This window comes from Pyrgilauda ruficollis, unplaced genomic scaffold (assembly GCF_017590135.1).
Source record: "Pyrgilauda ruficollis isolate IOZ18807 unplaced genomic scaffold, ASM1759013v1 scaffold43, whole genome shotgun sequence".
Classification (NCBI taxonomy): Eukaryota; Metazoa; Chordata; class Aves; order Passeriformes; family Passeridae; genus Pyrgilauda; species Pyrgilauda ruficollis.
In genome coordinates this window covers 427,366-433,825 of record NW_024525823.1, presented here as the reverse complement: position 1 = coordinate 433,825, position 6,460 = coordinate 427,366, and the positions used below count along the sequence as shown (strand labels likewise).

General features: G+C 42.8%; 1 pseudogene; it reads left to right on the top strand.

Moving 5' to 3' along the window:
* Positions 1-783: 783 nt before the first annotated feature.
* LOC121359220 lies at positions 784-2,379 on the top strand (annotated as a pseudogene).
* The last annotated feature ends 4,081 nt before the right edge of the window (positions 2,380-6,460 follow it).

Here is a 6,460-nt window from a genome sequence, read left to right as displayed (position 1 = left end):
TCTAATAATGGGTAATCCACACCCTTCCAGAGATTACTTTTTTTCCAGTATTTAGGTTCATAATATTTTTTTGCAATGTCTAATATAAATCACTTTAGCTAGTCTTATTCCCAAATGAGATATAGAGAACAGATTTTTCAAGCCTTCTTTTCTTTGTGTGCAACAACAGTTTGCATATTTGGTGACTGATGCTACATTTTCCTTCTGCATACCCTTCTTAAGGCTTACTCTTTTTCCTGTCTATCCTCATAATCATGATTTTCAGACTGTTGATCGTATCTGTTATTTATCACTGGATTTCTCCAGCTGGCCCATAGCTTTCTTGAAACACTTTTTCCAAAACAAATGTTGACTTTAGTTAAAAGTGTTGCCTACATGCTTTTTAACCAGTCTTTCAACTGCTTCTAATGAGGAACAGTTGAACCAGATTTAAAAGAAAAGACATGGAACTGTTTTTTTGTTTAGTTTGTTGTTACTCTTTTTCTTACAAAGGTTCTCGTAATATAAAGACTGTAGTGTCAGAAATCATTAAGACTGATGTTATGTATTGGATAAAAAAGCACTTCAGCTCTTCTCATTACCATGTCTGCATTGCTGTAAAAACTTTAGGGATCTCTATACCACAATTTTTTTCAAAGCTTTCTGCTCATTGCTGTATCATCTGATGGCAACAGAAACTTATTTGTTAATTCATTTAATGAGGAAAAGAATATGGAAAATAATTCTCATTTATTTTCAATGCCCGATCTGGCACTGTAGTCACTGGGATCAGGCCCTCGGTCAATGCCTGTAGCCATCGCCTCCACTCTGGAGCAAAAGAAAAGCCTTAGTGAAGCCATGGAGGAGCTGCAATATTGCTGTTCCCTTAAAATTGCCCTGGATATTCTCCATCAGACTAACTCCAGCAATCAAATGCCACCTGCAGAAGGACCAAATCCCAAACTTTCCTGGGAGAAACCTGCCCTGCTCACCCACTCCCACAGCTTCTTCTTGTGCTCTCCCTCTAAAAAGTCAGAACCTGAGGCTGCCAAGACGAAAAGAAAATCCCAGAATAACTGTGAGCTGACTGATGGTCCCAAAACATGCAGCCAGGGAGGTTCTGTGGCTCCAGGGTGGAGTGGAAAAGCACCCAGAGCACCTGGAAGTGGAGCAAGCCCTGCCAGAACACATGGGGGTGGAACAAACCCTGCCAGGCGCAGTGCCAGGGACTCAAGTGTGGCACCAGCCCCTGACAGTCACAACTGCTAAAAACCAGAACCAAAATCATCACCTAGACAGCAGAAACATCCAGCCCAAAATGGGGAATGCACTCTCCTGTAAGCTAGAGAGGCTGGAAGTAGTCAGCAAGAAAGGAAAAGAAGATGTAGGGATGATTCCCTCCAGGATCAAGCACAGGTGGCTCCTAAGGAGGGGTCTCCCTCTGTCCCCTCTAAATCTGGCACCGTGGAACCTTCCAGAAAAACAGGAACTCAGCCTGGGAGAACATTCCTAGATTCCTCTTGTGAAACTGCCTCAGATGAGTTGGAGAAAAGCATCAGCAGTGACAACGAGAGCCTGGCAAAGCAGCTGGGTGGGAGGAGAGAGGCAGAGGGTGGGAAACACGCAAATGGGGCAGGTGTGGCCTCAGTTTCCAAATTTCCCAAGTGTTCTGTCCCATTGAGAACCCAAATTTTTTGAGGGAGGGATGTTGGTGTGGTGCAAGCCACAGTGGTATCTGTACTGGCCAGCAGTGGTGAAAGTTCCACTGGGTCCTTCCTGGAGTATTTTGCTGCTGGTATCAGCTACCCAGTGAGGAAAGAGGGATACCAGAGTGTGGTGCAGATGGCATTCCCAAACACAGGGGAGGAAGAGGCTGGACAGTCTTCCTCAGACACCTCCCCCCAGAAACCCCCGAGGAAGCTCCTCCCTGACAGGACCAGAGCTGCCAGGGACAGGGAGAACAAGAAGCTGGTGGAGTTCATAGTGAAGACCAAAGGGGCTGAAGAGCATCTCCTGAGGATCTTGAAAACTGGTAAACAATCTCACTGGCTGAAGAAATTCCTGAATTCCAACCGGTACGTGACTTGTGTGGAGACTTACTTGGAGGATGAGGAGCAGCTGGACCTGGGGATTGGGTACCTGAAGGAGGTCTACAGGAAGATGGACACCAAGAACCTGCACCAGATCCTGGGGGATGGTATCAGATTCATCTCAAATGTGCTTTTACCTGAAGCCATCATGTGTGCCGTGCCATTGCTGTCATGGATGGCATCGATTATGAGAAGGCAAAAGAGAAGTGCATTAAAGGACGACCTGTGAGCAAAAGAGGGAGAGTTGTTTGATGAACAAGCCCTAGGAAGCAAAAAGCTCAAGATGGAGCCAGAGCATGTGGAAAGCTGAGGAGTGGCCAGGGCAGTCCTGGGGCCAGGTGTAAATAACCAGTGGTGATTTGTATAAAACATGGCATTCTTTGTAAGGTCTGTGTGTATATTCCCAAATCCTCTGCTCCCAGCCCCAGCTGGCTCTCAGCCCTTGCTGCTTCCCATGGCCTTGCGGTGTTCAGGATCCGCTGGGTCCTCATCCATCAGTGCCCTCCTGCGAGGCTGCCAGAGACCCCAGTGCTGTGCAGAGCTTCTGCTGCTCCACCAACTTCCACAGGGTTTCTTTTAGCCAAACACCTGACTTGGGAAGGGATCTTATCCTGCTCATGGCCAGTGGTGCCTGGTGGCCTCCTTGCTCCTGATAAAACCAGGGGGTTCCTGGCAGGGAAGGTTCCTGGGAGTTGCCCCTTCCTGCTTCATGGGTCTCCAAAGGTGGGAAATCAGATTGGTGCCCAGAGTTGCCACCTGGATCAAAAGATCTGGGTTTTTGTTTTGTTATGACAAGTAAAATTCCATGGAGAAGGAATCCAGGTTTGCTTAAACAAAAACATTCCCTTCAGATAAAGCTGTAAGATCCTGTCTGTGTCAGTCTCACATTATTAATCACTGGGAAATGAACTCACAAACAAATAAACAAACAAAAAAATCTCACCACGTGGCTGAATAAAACATCTGTGGATATTATGCAAAGGCCCTTTTTGCCTCCTTACCCTGCACTATGCTAGCAGCAATTCAGCTTGCTACAAATGGCACATCGAACAGAGACCTCTTCTCCCAGAAAACATCTGCACTAGACCACCCTAGAATTTCATTGTCTTACCCCAGTGTGGTGAGTTTTTTTTATTTTAGTTCCTTCCTCCTTTTACTTTTGGGTGTGTTGGGAAGAGACTGGGTTAAGATGGAAACAACATTCACCCACACAGAACAAGAAGTTTACCTCCACCTTAAAGTCTTTTCTTCAAGAAGATTTCAGTTTTTCAGAGGGGGAGTTGAAGTGTTTGTACACTGGTTATTTAAGCATTTTCCTTATATTTCCTGGAATGTAGTCCTAACCAATAACTTTCTGGAAGTAGTTTGGGAAAAACTAAGACCTGAGGAAGAACTCCATAAAGAATTCTATACTTTATTTAATATGATGATGACATGCATTCGGCATCTTGAGGAACAGTTAAAAAATAGTGAGCCCCAGCTGAAAACCCGTCCTCCAGGTTCTCCCATCTTTACTCCTGCTGCCCAGGTTTGCTGTCACTGCATGTCCACAGCTGCATGGTCGCATTCACATGCTCAAAATGGCAGAGACTGCATGGCAGGAGCCACGGAGTCTTCCCCCCTTCCACCCTCTGGTCCCCACGCCTCCTCCCACAGCTTCCACAGTCCCGGGAGTCAGGGAGGTTTGCTTATATAAAGCTGCACCAGTCTCTTACAGCGCAGGCGAAAGAAACCCCACGTGCACTTGCAGTGCTGGAAATGACAGTAAACAAAAGAACGGACGTGTTTCCCTCCATTTCTACAGCACCACGACACGCAGCGCCGGTGGCCAGAGTCCTCTCCCCTCGCACCGAGCAGCTGCCCCTGCGGAAAACCTGCGACCACCCCGCTGCCGCTCCGCATGGCCAGGGCGAGCCAGCCCAAGCTCGCTGCCCAGCGCGGGTCACGGCAGCCCTGCCCGGGGATGGCTCAGAACCGCAGTCCTGGCAGCGACACCGCCGCCCCCCGCCCGCGGGCATCAGCCAAGAGACCCCTGGACTATGCGAGCAGCAATTCAGCTAGCAACAAACGCCAGCTGTCTAACTTGATTTTCTACAGTCTGTGGTTTTTCAGATTTGTGCATCTGTAAGTTTTCCAGCAGCTTCTTTGTGCCAATGAAGAGGAGAAAAAATTTGAGATATTCTTGCTGCTGCAAGTACGCTCACTGAACTTTTTTCCAACAACTCAGGTCAGAATTTAATACACCAGGACAAGTTAGATTCCAAATATCTATGATGACTTTTAAACCAAGGATTAATGTTATTTAAATGGCTGTTCTTAACGACCTTGGATTCTTATAACATTTATTATGCTAAATATAGTATTGCCTTGGGATATGATATTGCATATTTCAGAATCTATTTGCACATATTGGAATGAAGCTTTGAATTGGTGATTATTGCATATATTATTGGGTAATAATATTTATTATTATAATATTTGAAATCTGATTTGACAAGTGCCAATGGGAAACTTGTATTCTTGACAGACTCCCATACTTGTAGCTCCTAAAACTACAGCAAAAATTCTAATGTAAAGGCTTATCTCTTTTCATTAGCTGAAACTGGAACAGAGCAAATAATAAAAATACAGCCATGCATGCATGTTCTAAATTGTAAATAAAATTCTCTTCTTCTTCAGTCATAGCTTTCTGCATTCCCTTCACTGAGTATTATCATACAAGGGTTTACTAGCAGATTGTTTCCTCAGAGAGTTCATTTAAATGAAATATATTCATAGACATTTGTAAACACAATTATTTGAACCAAAACAGAAAAGTTGAGCTGATTCACTTCTGGAACAAAATACCTTACGTGCTTCATGGATTCAATCAAAAATAACCAATGACATTCAAAACTCTGATATTGATTATTCTCAATTATTTCTCCCTAAACAATTTAAAAATAAGAGGTCTGTGAGATTATTGTATGAATAGCAATTTAACTAACAAAAAATATCTGAGAAAATTATAAAGGTTAAGTAATACATGAGATGGACATGGAGAAAGAATAGTTTCTATGGAAAGGTTATGAAATACAGAACTCAGAAAACACCATTTGAAATTAAGAATAGATTTCAGAGTTGGAAAACAAACGGATGGAATTGATTTATGAAGCATGGAAGTATATAAATTTGTTTAGAATGTGGAATCAGTTACATTATTCAGGTCTAGTGTGTTTATTACTTTAATAACCCATCATGCTCTGCTTCAGTGCTCAGAGTGACAACATATTAAAAAATATCCCCATTCTGTTGTTTCACTCAGGAAATTTGTATACTGGAAATGTACTTCCGATGCTGGAAGAATAAAATATTTTCTTGCAAATAAAGTACATATAATACCACTTTGAAGCAAAATTTGCTTATCAGGTTCAGGTATATTAGATTTTTGATCTGGGTAACATTTTTCTCCAGGACAACAACTATCTGGCAACAATCAAGTTTTATTTTCCTGTAGGCACTGTTGCATGCGAGATCTCTTTGTCAGATCTTTATAGACTCAGGATGCAGAATACAGCAACAGACCCCTTTTATTCTGCTTAATGGTATGATTTATTTAAAAATAGAAGTGTTTAAAGCTCCAGGCATTCTGGGAAGTCATTGTGTCAGGTGTTGTTCATTAATCCCCACAGCAGATTAAAGTTGGTGGATGTAAGTAACTGATGGAGTGAACTGGAACTGTCCGTGTAAAGAACAAAACAGACTACAAACAGTAAAAAGCCCAGGACTTTTGGTGTAACCTGTTAAAGTAATAGCTAGGAATCTTTGCTATATTGAGATGGTCTTGAACTCACACTTTGTAATAAACATAGTATTTTAGTGTTTAGGTTCTGACTTTCCTTCAAATGAAATGTATTTTAGTTTTTTACCCTTTCCTGTGCCCATGAACTACAAAGGTCTAAAATAAAAGCTCACTTTAAAATGTGAATTGGCAGATACAGTGTTATGCAAATCAGTGGGTATCTCATGTTTTGAGGTAAAATTATGAAGAGCGGTAAGGCCAGAACTGGAGAAGAAACTTAATATTCAGCCTCAGTGAAGGAGTTAATTTGGCAACCAGTTAACAGCTCTGCAGTTTAACAAAATCAGGATAGACATTCACACAGCTAAACTGCAAGTCTGGATGTGAACCTGCTTTGCAAAACTTTCAGGTCAGTAGAAAAACGTGTTGCCTAAGCTGTGGTTCATACAGGCAAACTTGTATGGTTTTGTAAGGGGATTTACTTCATGTTGAAAGAGTAACAGTATTTGAGATGATGTCTTTCATACCCTCAGTTTCAAAGCACTTTTCTCTGAACACTTGTGTGACTGCTTCTGAACAGACTTGAAAGATGTCGTCCAAACTTTATCCA